The sequence below is a fragment of the Canis aureus genome, chromosome 7, assembly GCF_053574225.1.
Source record: "Canis aureus isolate CA01 chromosome 7, VMU_Caureus_v.1.0, whole genome shotgun sequence".
Lineage (NCBI taxonomy): Eukaryota > Metazoa > Chordata > Mammalia > Carnivora > Canidae > Canis > Canis aureus.
This window is the reverse complement of record NC_135617.1, coordinates 35,510,130-35,524,962: the sequence shown is the minus strand read 5'-3', so window position 1 is coordinate 35,524,962 and position 14,833 is coordinate 35,510,130. Positions and strand designations below refer to the sequence as shown.

Sequence of the window (14,833 nt, the reverse complement as noted above, 5' to 3'; positions counted from 1 at the left end):
GATTCATACAGTTGCACGGAGCCCTGCACTCAGTTTAATGCTCTGTTGTTGCTATCTTGAAATCCTTCATTTTTTGAATTAGAGGCCCCACATTTTCCTTATGCACTGGGCCCCCTAAATTATGTGGCCAGTCCTGACGGCAGCAGAGCAGTCAGTCTGAGCCGGATACTGGAGTTGCACCACTAAGCAGGTCATGTTAGCAAACTTCCTTACCTGCCCCCCACAGAGGAAGCACAGTGTTTGTGTGATACCCCTGAAATACAGAGGAAGAGAGCTGAAGAGGAGGGAAAGAAAAGACTGAACTGGAATTCTGGTTTGTTTTAGGACTGAGCTATGTATACTGACTTGACTGAAAAAGAGAAAGGAAAACAAATCACCAGATAAAATTAAATTTACCAGGAAATATCCAGGTTAAGTTCTCTACCTCAAGTGGGTATTGCAGGTAAAAAGTGTAAGAGGTAACTAAAGAGTAAAGTTGAATTCAGTCACAAAGAAATAAAGTATTAGAATTATGTCCTTGGATTTAATGCCATGTCTTAGCTGTGAAATATAACCCTGGGTACAGTTTATAAACCTAAGTGCTACAGGACCTTCAGGCAATATATGTAAACGAGTTTTCCTTTAAATCACATCACCATCACTCCTGCTTTAACTTTGAAATTAAAAGCAAGAAATAAGACTCCTATGTGGGGCTGGAGGCAACCAGAGCTCAGGGATTTTCCAACAATGAAATTTTTGTGCAGAACCTCTGCGAGGAGGTGGATGAGAAGCTTTTGGAAAGAGGGAATGCTACAAGGGTCCTCCGCCCCAAAACTAACCATTGCCTTTCTCTGCCCTCCCTGTATTCCTTCTTTCAGGCACTTTTCCTGTCTTCCCATCTGTGTTCCTCACCTATGCCTTTCACTGAAATTATAAAAAATAAGATCCCAGTGATCGCATTCTGCTGCACAAGTGGCCTTTCGAGACTTGTCTACAGTGTGTCCCCAGCCCAAATATAACCTCTCACCCGTCTACTGAACTCTCACTCTTTCAGAATCTCAGGATGGAGTTAAGAAATCAACCTTCCTAAATTTAAATCACATAGTAGAGTCACAACCGTAACTCTATATTCCTCAGTCTTTATGAAACCTAGTGAATCTTTGATTGAAATTAAAACAGAAGTAGCCATTTTTAAGAGGCTAAAAGTAGGACAAAGACAATATTTCTTTAAATCATACCACTAGGCTGTTCTATGTAAAATAAGCTATGGCAGAGGGAAGCCAAGAAGAAATCTGGGAACGTATTTTTTTCCTCCTCTTCCCCTCTGTATGTACTTAATTCCCAACTCCCATTCCCTCCATTACTAAGTACCGATGTCCTCTTTTATGTCTTAAATACAAAATCCCTTTTTGTGGAGAGCCAAGCTGAATCCAGAGTTCCCATAGCAGACATATCTTGGCTCCTAAAACCTGAGGTTGGGGATAAGGAAGCCAGAAGACCAAGGTTATACAGCCTGCCAGAGCTCTAGGAGCAGGTAAAGAAGCTCCCTCTGAAAGCCTAGGGCAATGTTTCCCAAACTTCAGATTGCATCAGAATCACCCACGGGCTTATTAACACACAGGTTGGTTGTTCCCACTCCCAGAATTCCAAATCTATGGGTTTAGGGTGAGGCCTGAGAGTTTGCATTTCTAATAAGTTCCCAAGTGATGATAATGCTGCTGGTCCCAGACTACATGTTGACAACCAATATTCTAGGACAAGGTAGAACTAAGATAGGTCTGGGATATTGCAATGAGGCCTCAAAATATCTTCAGATTTCAACTAGAAACTCTCTGCTCTTCCCATAACTAAACTAGAGATACCAATAATATATATATTTTTTCCAGTCATGCCAAGTAACTATTTAAATTACTGATTACATGCCTGCCTACCTACCATCCATCCTCCAACTGGGTCCCTGTTTGAGAGTTTAGATTTGTAGGTCAAAAAATGATGTCCTACAGGTCAAAATCTCTTTGCAGATACAGGGTGAAAGGAGCAGTTAATTAGACTTTTTTTTTTTTAACTATTTATTACTTATTTGCAAATTTTCATTTGTTTTAAGTTTTTATTTAAATTCCAGTTAGCTAACATATAGTGTAATATTAGTTTCATGTGTACAATATAGTGGCTCAACACTTCCATATAACATCTGGTGCTCATCACAACCAGTGCCCTCCTTAATCCCCATCACCTATTTAACCCATCCTCCCATCCACCAGCACTCCCCCGCCCCCATAACCACCAGTTCATTCTCTATAGTTAGGAGTCTGTTTCTTGGTATGCCTCTATCTCTCTTTTAAAAAGAGGCTCATTTGTTTTATTCCTTAAATTTCACATATGAGTGAAATCATGTGGAATTTGCCTTTCTCTGACTGATTTCAATTCGCTTAATAATCTCTAGCTCCATGCACATCATTGAATATGCACCCCAATGTTTATTGTAGCATTACTTACAATAGCCAAATTATGGAAACAGTCCAAATGTCCATTGACTGATGAATGAATAAAGAAGATGTAATATGTACACACACACACACACACACACACACACACACACAGTGGAATACTACTCAGCCATCAAAAAGAATTAGACTTTTTTTGGTCAGAATATTTCACAAAATAATCTTGATACACGGATTTTATTGAAAAAAAATCAGAATATACGGCACAACTGAGCCCATTTTCCCACATAGTTACATTCAGTCAGAGTCAAATCATGGCTGACTCATTTAGTTGGAGGACTTACTTGCCAGCTCACCACTAGTCCTTACCACCCTCCATTACCTCTTGAACACTGAGACCCACGAGTCAATTGCCATATATTTATTACTATGTTTGCACTATGTTTTTCTTCTCTGTACCTAAAGATAAAAACAAAAGCTACATCAAGAGAGTTTCATGTTTCAAGAAAAAAAAGGAGAAAGTATTTAGTAATGACTACTCCTGTGGGCTTTATATGCAAACACTTTGCCAATTTTATTTATTATCTGTCTTCTGAAACCATCTGAGTTTAGGTCCAGTCTGTGCAAGCCTGGATAGCTGGGAGAAATGCATGGGGGAGGGAATAGAGGCAAGAGGTAGACTCTGTAGGCAGGATGGTCAAAGAAACCTCCTGCAAAGAAATTGTCCAAAAGGAAGAAATTGTAGTCTATCACAAGTTTAATCCAAGGACAATGCCACTTTGCAATGAGAGAGGAATATTGAGCATAGCAGGGAATGTGCTCCTGGGAATGCCTCCACAGACATGCACTCAAAGCTAAGGCTGACAGGGGGTTATAATAAAGGCATAAATGGGAAAAAGAGGTGTGCCAGCAAAGGCTCTGTAAGAAGCTCTGGTCTTGGTTTGAGAAGTGACATGCAGGAAGCAAAGAGAGGATTTGGGAAACTTCTGCATGGTCACTATTGCAACCAACAGGAGTAGCAGAGGCACCAATAGATATTCAAGCCAGCTCAGGGGCAGGACAGTATTTGGAGGCCAATAGACACCCTCTGGGGACCACCTCTTAAATTAACCTAAGGAAGGTGGAGAGAGGGTTCTATATTAATTTAGGTAGGAACTAAGATGAGGAAATGCCTCACTGATCTCTTACTATTAAATCCCTGGCTTCCTCAGCTTGAGAACTATGGGTTATATTTCATTCTGCAAACTTTTTTGTGTACCACTATGCCACATAATAAGAGCATAACCATTCTGGGTACAAGGACACACAAAAAAATAAAACAAGTTCCTTCTCTCAAGAACGTCATAACCCAAAATATTGGTCGCTAATTTTTTTGACAATTCAATCCATTATTTATAAATGCAATCACTTATCCCAAACATTTGTTTATTTATGAAGTGTTATGTTGATCTCTTCATGTATTAGGCATATTATAGTTATATCCAAAAAATGAATAAAAAAACAAATATTAATAAACTTTGTAAATAAATATAATGGAAGGCCATATCCTAATGACTTCTCATGTGAAAAACTGTCTACAAAATAGGTATTTAAACAGATTTTTAAAATAAGAGGCATTTCAAATAATGCTTTAATAGCAATCTTGGATCTGAAAAATAACTAGATCTGATCCTGAAAAAAAATCATAAAAAAATTGGAAGAGTGCAAAGACAAATGCCTGTGGATTAGGACAGAGGGACAAGCTTTGAGGACTGACCATTTCTCAGATTGCAATACTCTCCTTGGGTCTGAGGGATGAATAGGATCTTTCCAGGCTAAAGGAAGAGTATAAACAAAAATGCATTTCTATTCAGTGGCCTGACGTGGACTTAGAAGTTCAAAATGGAAGCAAGTGCCCCAAAATACTAATTATGTATATAGCAGAACATGATGAATTAATCCAGGCAAGTTGCATCTTGTAATAAGACTGTACTCTGTGTTGGCATGTTCAGCCTTCAGTTTGTCCCTCATATGATACTGTTATTCTTCTACTTCAGGAAAAAAAAAGTGAACGTTGGTGGTTCCTATGGTAACTAAATAGTGGGAGCAAAGGCAGTGGAAGGTCAAGGAATGTTCTATGGTTACACATCAAGCAAGTACAAAATACAGGTTATTTTTAATTTTGGCTATATTCCTATAATTTTAATGTCTAAAAATTAAGATGTACGTAAATAGTAAAGTCTGTTTCTCATGCAGCCATGAGAAAAAATACTTTCTCAGTAACTCAATACTACCTCCTTATTTTGTTGACATTTCATTTTCATCAGTTGTCATTCAAGCCAACCAAAATGCCCAAAGTGAGCATTTTCTAAATGTGTAACCAGGGAGGGCGTCCTTTACCCTTCTTCCCCTTGTTTTCTGTGCTCCTCTGTTCCTAGTATACTAGCATGACTCACCATCCACAGAACACAAATTGAGAAATGCTTTTCTAGGAGTGCTGATGTATTTGCTTTCTCTCATCAGTATTCTCTCATCTAATGACACTTGTGGCCAAAGACAAAGTTTTGCCAGGCAGCTGATGAAGCAGTGGAGGGAGGTGACATAGCTCGTGCACAGAGAGTTTTCCTCCAGACCAGCCACGGCCAGCTGTTCCAGGCAGAGAATGTGCCTGCATTATTGGACTCATGGCCAAGGGAGGTAATGAGCCTGAACTTCCCTGTGTCCTCTCTATACCTCTGCTTTAAGAAAATGTACCCAGTGACTAGCGGGAGCTTAAGAACAAATATAGAACAGAAAAACCAAAAAATTAAAACCTCAGAAGAGAACTACTTTTTAAAAATCTCTCATAAGAACTTATGTAAAAGATACTGACATACACAAATTGTATGAAAATAGAGTTTCTCTTCCAAGAATTGTTAAATAGCTGGATTTTGCTTGAACCAAAGTCCTAGACAGGGACCACACACTTAGAGGTTTTCTATTCCTCCATAGATTTCACTTCGATTATAGAGCAATCATACCCGACATTTGGTAGGCTGTTTAGATTTTACTAAAAGTCCCATTGTTTTCATCAAATCATTTTGTCAATTATATATTTACAAATACCATACCCTACATATGCATGTATCATTGAAAAGGAAAAATTTTTAAAGATTTTATTTATTTATTAGAGAGTAAGAAGACAAGCAGGGTGGGAGATTGGGAGGGGCAGAGGCAGAGGGAGAAGCAGACTCTCCATTGAGCAGAGAACCAGACATGGGGCTCTACCCCAGGACCTGAGATCATGACCCAAGTGGAAGGCAGACACTTAACCAACTGAGCCACTCAGGTACCCTGAAAAGGAAATTTTAGAGTAAACTTTTATCACTTTAAAATATATCGCTCAGGGATCCCTGGGTGGCGCAGCGGTTTGGCGCCTGCCTTTGGCCCAGGGCGCGATCCTGGAGACCCGGGATCGAATCCCACATCGGGCTCCCGGTGCATGGAGCCTGCTTCTCCCTCTGCCTGTGTCTCTGCCTCTCTCTCTCTCTCTGTGACTATCATAAATAAATTAAAAAAAAAATTAAAAAAAAAATTTTAAATATATTGCTCAAAACTAAATTCAAAAACAATATTTAGGGCAGCCCGGGTGGCTCAGCAGTTTAGCACTACCTTCAGCCCGGAGCATGATCCTGGAGACCCAGGATCGAGTCTCACATTGGGCTCCCTGCATGGAGCTTGCTTCTCCCTCTGCCTGTGTCTCCCTGTCTGTGTGTGTGTGTGTGTGTGTGTGTGTGTGTGTCTTTCTCTCTCTTTCTCTCTCTCTCTGTGTCTCTCATGAATAAATAAATAAAATCTTTAAACAAAACAAAATTCATATTACTGTCATTAATGAAATTATTGTCAGGATTCACTGCATTATTTTCATTCAATATATGCTTATTAAGTGATTTCAAAGTGCCAAGCACTGGGTTAAAAAAAAAAAGAATTGTAGGTGGTTTGTATCATCATGGAACTCACATTCTAGTAAAATTGTTCCAATTTAAAAGGTAAGTCATGGTGAGAGCTGGAGAAATTAGTAAGATCTTCTGCATGTGCTAGATGGTTGGCTGAGTGCATTACTTCCAGGTAAATTCATTTTAAATTTATTATAAAAATATAAATCAATATTCCTATTCCAAAACCAGTTTGACAAAGCTGTTACTAAGCACCTTCCCTACGCAAGATGGCATGGGTTTCATCCACAATGGCTCACAGAGAGTGAATATTTAATATGATTTTTAAAAAAAATTTTAAGTGTTCTGGGGGCACCTGGGTGGTGCGGTCCATTGACGGTCTGCCTCTTGGTTTTGGCTGGGGTTGTGGTGTCAGGGTCATGGGAGGGAGCCTTGCCACCCACTCTGTGCTAAGTGTGAAGTCTGCCTGGGACTCTCTTTCCCTCTCTTTCTTTCTATCCCCCTTGCTGAGCATGCATGTGCTCGCTCGCGCTCTCTCTCTCAAATAAATAGATAAATCTTAAAAAAAATTTAAGTACTCTGTATTCTAGCAATTGATTTTTTCAAAGCACAAAATTATATCATACATGCAAGGCCAACTCAGAGGCCTCTATCACTTTGTCCACTGTTCTCCAGAGAACAACGTTAAGTCATTGGGGAGTTCTTTGCTTTTTTTATCTTGAAATATCAATCAATGGATAAGTGATTGTTAGTGGCTAACCAATAGTTAAATCATGTCTGCCTGAATTCAGATGCCACATTTTTTGTGCCTCTGCCATTTCACAGATTGAGAACTTAAAATCATGCCCCCTAGAATATAGTAACCTGAAAGTAAAATTATGGCCTCTCAAACTGCTCCTACCTGTGACTGGGGACCTGCAGATTCTTCTCAAAGATCCTCACTCTTCTAGAAATAGAAGTCCCTATGAGAAAAGAGTGAATAGCTATACTTCTCCCTGCTGTCCTGACAGCTACCAAGAGACTCTGGTATTTCCTTCTCTCTTGCTCTTGCTGCCAGTGGCCTCTACTGCCATCATTGAAGCTGCTGGAGTTATCAAAGGAACAAAGAAGATATCTCAGGAAGTCTAGAAGCCTCCAGGGTTTACCTCCATGCTCAGATGCTAACCAAACTTCCCTCACACTAAAGGCTATGGTGGGGCCAGAATCTCTGATGCTTTTTAAAAGTCTTTGGGACTATAGAAGCCACAGAGTCACAGAAGTCACTGCTGCAAAAAGCCTCCACCTGTAACTGTACCAAAGTTGGTAGCAAGTGTTGCTAAGATTTTATTGGAACCAGGAGATCTAGTGGGATAATTTGGCTGAAAGTGGGAACAAAGGATTATAGATTATCTTAAAGCTCCATTTGCTTAGAAAGCACATTTATGTCATATATTACCAGTTGTTTGGTGGACCTTTTTGCAGTTGCTCATAGAGATTATAGGACAGATAAAGCCCTGCCCCCAAGCTATCTTTTGATGATGACACAGCTGGAGAATTTATCTCTTCCTAATTCATTTTGAGTTGTCATCTCATGCTCACAATATGTCAAAGGTTTGGTGAAGTTTCACTGGACAGTGGCAGAAATCCTTCGGATATAGGTTAAGGACAAAGGGCAGTGACGTGCTGGTAAACTAGCTCTTCAGGAAAAAAAAAATCCCTGATTGGTTGGTAGCATTTGCAGATTTCCGTGGCATCAATACCCCCATTGTGGCTAATTTCAAGCCACCAACATGACATCACTGAACACAGAGCTGAGAAGAGATGAGCATAGTTGGCTCCTGCAAGGCATTGCCAGTTGGCTCCAGCACACCACTGAGAAAGGGCCAAGTACTATACAGCGTCAACCTCCTGTTCTTATTTTTTTCCAGAAAAATTCCAGGCAGAATCAGATTGGAGAGATTTCTCTGCATTCTTGAGTAAGATATTATGAAGGCAGAAGTAGGAAAAATGGATATATCAGATAAACCTGATAGCATCACTTGCTTTCTTCACTTACTCTCCATCTGCCTGACAAGAATAAGCACATTCCGCTTAGTCAAGCCTCAGTCCACAGTATTGGATTGTGGCTTCTCAAAGCAGACGGAAAAGCAGGTAGAAGGAGGAAAAAATCAGGAGGAAATAATTTGTCTTCTTAAAGTATGTGACAATAACCTAGGGAGAAAGCACGAGTTTGTATGGACAAACATAAATAGCCTCTGTAAAGAAAACAAGCTGCATTTTGAACTGAAGTCAATAGTTTGTTCTTGTTTTCTTTTCTCTAATTAGAAATAAAGCTTAGTTTATAAGGACATTGGCTTTCTCTTCTTCCTCACGGTCCTCATTTCAGTAATCCTCTTGGCCAGGGGTGCCTCCTGGGAGAGCATGGGTCTGTGGTATTTCGGTAACAGTTACTGATGTGTTGATACAGTCAAGGATCTCTCCTTACTCTCTATGAAGTAATGGCCGCAAACACAGTCCAAAAGATGATGTCAAAGATATATACAAACAAACAATGACCTTGAAGATTTCTAATGCATCTCTAATGGAACAAGCAGAGCAGTGCTCATTGGTTGGTCATGAGCTTCACAATTTGCTGAGAACATATTTGAGCTGGGGAAGAACTGTTGTCAAGAACCAAGAATTAGTCATCAGTAATGTTGGCTAAGAGGATAACTGGACATTCCAAAGAAATTAACTGCTCACTGGACATTTCAAAGAAATTAATTGCTTGCTTTGTGCCTCAGTTTCTCCATCTAAGGCAGGTGACCACTCAATGTTCTTTTTCACAGTCATAAGCTATGAGGCTTCATGAATTAATTTGTTGAAAAGAAAGATTTTAGGTACAAGGCCCTGTGTAGGATGGCAATGTTAGTCATGTTGCATTGTAACAATTCCTGTATTATCTGTTACATTCTATTACTGTGGCACAGTGACAGTCCAAAGACAACCGGTTTTACTGTCACGAACTCCAGAATATGCTTCTTCCAACTGTGCTTAACTGTGTGCCTGCCAGTGGATCCTTTTAGGCAGAGAATAAGAATCAGAGGGGGTTAATGCTGTCACAGGTTATATATAAAGAGTGAAGATATAAAAGATGTAGTATTATGACTTTTGTCATTCACTGAACTAAGGGATAAATCCAACATCTGGACTTCATATTTTGGAGCAAGACTATTCATAGCACATGATAAGCATATTCAGCCCAGGGACTTTGCTTTTCTCTTCTTATTCCCTTATTCCACAGAGCTTTGATTAGAAAGCTTTAGATAAATTTAACCCAAGTAAAAAATAAAAAAGGAAACAGAAACGGATTTCTTGTCTGCATAGCTTTGGTGTGCTTAACTATTTCCCTCATCACACAAGTTCATAAACAGCTTTAGGACAAAAACCACCTAACTCACTTTTGTAACCCCTTCAGCAATTAGTGCACAGAGCTTACACAAAATGTATGTAAGCAGTGCATCTTTGTGTAATTGGATTAAACCAAGTTGGGGAAAAAGCAGTGTCTGAGAAAATGCAACGGACACCAACATATTCTACTTGATCTCCTGGAAAAAGTGGCCCCATTCCAGCTGAAATAAATTGAAGAGTGTGGAAAAAATGTAAGCAGGTCTCTCAAAAGTCTTCAGAAATCATAAAGACCTCTGAATGCTGCTTCTATTCATGGGCTTTTTATTAAGAAGATGGCAAATTTATAGGATTCCCAAATGTAACAGAAATCAAGAGAGCCAAAAAGTGACTAAAAGATTCAGAAACTAGATAAATTTTGAACAACTCCAATAGGAAAGCTCTGCCAGAAATGGGGGTTACAAATAGGCCGCTGACCAACTTTATAGACCAATACTGCATTCTCCTCAAATAACCTCAAATGAAATGTCTCCACATATCTGAATTCTCTCTCTCAGCACATTGACACAGAGGTCCAACATTATAGCAATTCCCCAGATCCTTGAGAGGAGGGAATCTAAGCTACTATGGTAGGCAAATATGGTCATAACTCGAGTTGCAATGCTATGTTCTCTTAAAGTACAGAACAATAGCTACAAAGAGCAAATATAGAAGTCCTTAAAGCATGCAGGAGGATAGATACAGGATAATAAAAAGTAAGCTATTCTTAACACTGTAGAACAATATCTACCCCTTGGAATTAGTCAAGCAGCTCAGATTTCAGAGGGATTTAAAAAAATGGATGATCAATGTATAATAGGATACTATAAAGAAATTAGGAAATATTTATACATAACAGTAGCCTTCAAATATAATGATGTAGAGTGGAACTGCCATATTCTTCCAAAAAAGGTTATTGTAGACCTGCTATGATCTGAATGTTTGTGTTCTCCCAAAATTCATATGTTGAAATCCTAATGCCCAATGTAATGGTATTAGAGGGTGGGGATTTTGGGAAGTGCTTAGGTCATGAAGGTGGAGACCTCATAGATGGAATAAGTGCTCTTGTAAAAGACCTCACAGTGCTCCCCTAGCCTCTTCCACCACGTGAGGACACAGAGAGAAGCGAGCAGTCTACAATCCAGAAGAGAGCCTTCATCAGAACCCAATCATATTGCTACCATGATCTTAAACTTCTAGTCTCTAGAACTGTGAGAAATAAATTTCTGTTGCTTATAAGCTACCCAGTCAGTGTTACAGCAGCCAAAACATACTAAGACAGGACCCCTGTCCAAGTCAAAACTCTAAGTTAAAGGGACCACACAATTGAACTAGGGTATGGTAACTTCCTCCTAATATTGAAATACAAATTTAGGCCATGGCTAAGTAATTCTCAATTAATTTGTGTCAGCAAATCCTTCCTATTACATAGACAAGCCCACAAATATTTCTTGAGAACTTATTGAATGCAAAGCATTATGAATATCCTCCCTCACCTGAGTCAATAGAAAAACACATGCATTTGCAGGGCCATATTGCTATGATGATTTGCTTTTCCTAACAAAGATAAAAAATATATATACAATAATTGCATTAAATAGATGTTATAAATACAAGGAAATAACTTCTGAGTTTTTTTAAGAAATTCATTTTTAAAATATATTGTGGGCTCTTTGGGCAACTTTTTTTGTAAATGTAAAATTATTTCAAAATTAAAGTTCAAAAATACATTGTGGCAAATATGAAAATGAGATACGAGCACTCTGAGTTGATCTTTTAAAATGCTTAACTTTGAGATCCCTGGGTGGCTTAGCAGTTTAGCACCTGCCTTTAGCCAGGGCGTGATGCTGGAGTCCCAGGATTGAGTCCCACATTAGGCTCCCTGCATGGAGCCTGCTTCTCCCTCTGCCATTCTCTCTCTCTCTGTCTATCATGAATAAATAAATAAAATCTTTAAAAATAAAATAAAATGCTTAACTTCAAGTAAGTAAAATCCTAAGAACATAGAAATCTGGGATTCCATCTGCCTTCCCTGACCTTCATGGCAAATCAGCTAGGTTTACTGCCAGGCCCATGATGATACAGAATGTAAAGGAAAAGTTGCAAATGAAAAGAATTTTCACTATGGTTAGGCCTATTGAAGATATTTAACATTTGTTAAACATTTGGTAGCTGTGCAAATCTGCAATAGGGAAATGCTGATATCCATTCACAAAGTGTAATGGCAGGCAAGATCAGACTCTTAAGATCAAGAATCAGGGGTACCTGGGTAGCTCAGTGGTTGAGCATCTGCCTTTGGCTCAGATAGCAATCCCAGGGTCCTGGGATCGAGTCCTGCATTGGGCCTCCTCACTGGGAGCCTGCTTCTCCCTCTGCCTGTGTCTCTGCCTCTCTCTCTGTATCTCTCATAAATGAATAGATGAAATCTTAAAAAAAAAAAAAAAACAAAAGATCAAGAATCACAAGACTTCATGAAACCACAAAGGTGAGGGCCCACCAGCAAAACCCCCACCAATTTGTCACTTTAACCTTTAACTCCAATGACTTCTTTTAAGAAATGAGTGTGATTGGGATCCCTGGGTGGCGCAGTGGTTTGGCGCCTGCCTTTGGCCTAGGGCGCAATCCTGGAGACCTGGGATCGAATCCCACATCGGGCTCCTGGTGCATGGAGCCTGCTTCTCCCTCTGCCTGTGTCTCTGCCTCTCTCTCTCTCTCTCTGTGACTATCATAAATAAATAAAATAAATAAAATAAAATAAAATAAACAAAAAAAAAAAGAAATGAGTGTGATTGAAGAGTGAAACTTCCTCCTTTCTCCATCTTCATTTACTGTATATTCCTTTCCAGAACGTTCATCCATATAAATCCAGAAATGTCTGCATCATGCAGGATACTTAGCCAGTAGTATCAGTGGAGTAGCCCATCTCAGAGCCCAGAACAGCCCAGCTAATGAAAGGAGGACTAAGGAATTCCCATAAGAGTTTTTGTTTGTTTGTTTGTTTGTTTGTTTGTTTTTTTAACATAGGAAACAAAGAAGGAAGAAAATGTTTCAAGTTAAACTATGGAAGGACTCTATAGCTCTTAGGATCCACAGTTGAAAAATCTTAAAGTCAAAGCAGAAAGTTTCTTCATTATTTAAACAATTATTCCCTAACTCATTTCTCCAATTTTTACATCAAATGAAAAATAAGAATATTAGAAAATTTGTAGTTAGAATTCATTATTCTAACTCATGAAACATCTATTGAGCAAAAACTTAAAACCAACGCAGAGGTTTTCTTTTTTCCTTGGAAATTTTATTCTCTAAATCACACTATTTAAAGCTCCTTATAAACCACTAAGCAAAAGCAATCAGCAGAAACAAAAACAAATATTTATAAATATTTATGCCAAAAGCATTAGCATTACAAGTATCAGTCAATTTTCAATAGAGCATACCAAGGAAGTAAACAATTTTAAAATACCTTTCAAAAATCTATGGTCAGTGTATCCCTGTCAATCATTAGCTCATTTCCTCAACTACACACTTCAATTTTTCTGAACAGATTAAAGATCTGTATTATTTTACTAATAATTATCATTAGCGGGAGTGGGAGATGGTGAAGGCAGAGGGAGAGGGGGAGAGAGAATCCCAAACAGCCTCCATGCCCAGCACAGAGCCAATGTGGGCTCAATCTCACAACTCTGAGATCATGACCTGAGTCAAAATCAAGAATAAGACATGCAATCGACCAAGCCACCCAGGCACCCCAAATAACTGTTTTAGTAACATGTAATCTAACATTTTAAGGAAAAAAAATGGAAGGAATATATATTGCATATTGATTCCCAGCTATACCATTGAATTGCTGCATGACATTGGGCAGCTCACTTCCCTTCTCTGCCTCACTTGTACTTGATTAGAAGTTGCCAAATATAACCCTTTGGCCACACCCAGTTTTTGGACATACCTTGTTTGCCCAGCATGTTTTAAACACTGGGAAATTCCACATTTAAATCCAGATTTCTGATTTCTCTTCAAAAATTATAAGATTGGCAACACTGGGCCTACATGCCCAAGTGAAAACAAAGGTTGAAACTGAGTAACAGCTGCCCCTTTTGGATAAAGCATGGATTTTTGGTGTTAGGTTACCTGTCTGATTCCTTAGCATCTAAGGTTTTGATAAAATAGATTACCTCTACTTTCTTTCAGCTCTAACATTCTCACATTTAGAGTGAGCTGTATAGCAAAAAGTCTATTTAACCTTTCAAAGCCTCAGCTTTACTTGAGTATGAAGATACTAATAACATCTGACTACCAGTTGAGTTTTGGAGAAACAAAATGAAATACTGAGTGGGGACTGCTCAGCAATGCCATGCATGTAGTAAGTTCTTTTTCTTTTTTTTTTTTTTTTAAGATTTTATTTATTTATTTATTCATGAGAGAAAAAGAGAGAGAGGGAGAGACATAGGCAGAGGGAGAAACAGGCTCCTCACAGAGATGCGAGACTCAATCCCAGGACCCTGGAATCATGCCCTGAGCCAAAGGCAGACGCTCAACCACTGAGCCACCAAGGTGCCCCTCCAATACAATACAATTCTATGAGTGAGTCAATTCTACTTAAATCGAAATTAACAAGCTGATTCTTCTCTTCCGAATGCACCATTAGTACCATCAAAAACTCGACTACGCAAAAAAACAAAACAAAACAAAACAAAAAAAACCTCAACTATTTGACTCTAATTTTCAGATACATTTTGTTAAGTTAGTTAATACTAAACAAATTGGGGATCCCAAATGAGACACAGTCAATTAAATGAAAACAGTGTTCTTTGAGTGTCTTTGGTTCTCATATTCTCCACTCCTGGCTGAACCTGCTTTCCATATTTGATTTGAAGTAAGTTTTGTTTGATCCTACTTATTGCAGTTGCCAGGTCATAGTCTACCATTGGTTATTATTGTTAAATATGCATAACCAATTTAACAGAAAGTTCATGCCGGGCTTACTACTCATTCATATATGGGCCACAAATGAGCCCATATAGGACCCCACAGGAGTTTTTGTCATAGATATCCACATCATTTCAAGTTGCTCTAGTCACTCATATGCAG

At 38.9% G+C, this 14,833-nt stretch overlaps 1 protein-coding gene across 6 annotated transcripts in view; it reads right to left on the bottom strand.

Annotated features, from left to right (window-relative positions):
• FILIP1 (filamin A interacting protein 1) overlaps positions 1-14,833 on the bottom strand; it is a 206,588-nt gene that overhangs the window by 115,963 nt on the left and 75,792 nt on the right. Inside the window, exon 1 of one of the 6 annotated variants that reach the window (XM_077903341.1) lies at positions 12,008-12,121. The exons of the other annotated variants lie outside the window; for them this stretch is intronic. The gene's annotated coding sequence lies outside the window, so the exon portion shown is untranslated. Of the gene's footprint in view, positions 1-12,007; positions 12,122-14,833 lie in introns of those variants that run through there. 6 annotated transcript variants of the gene reach the window in all.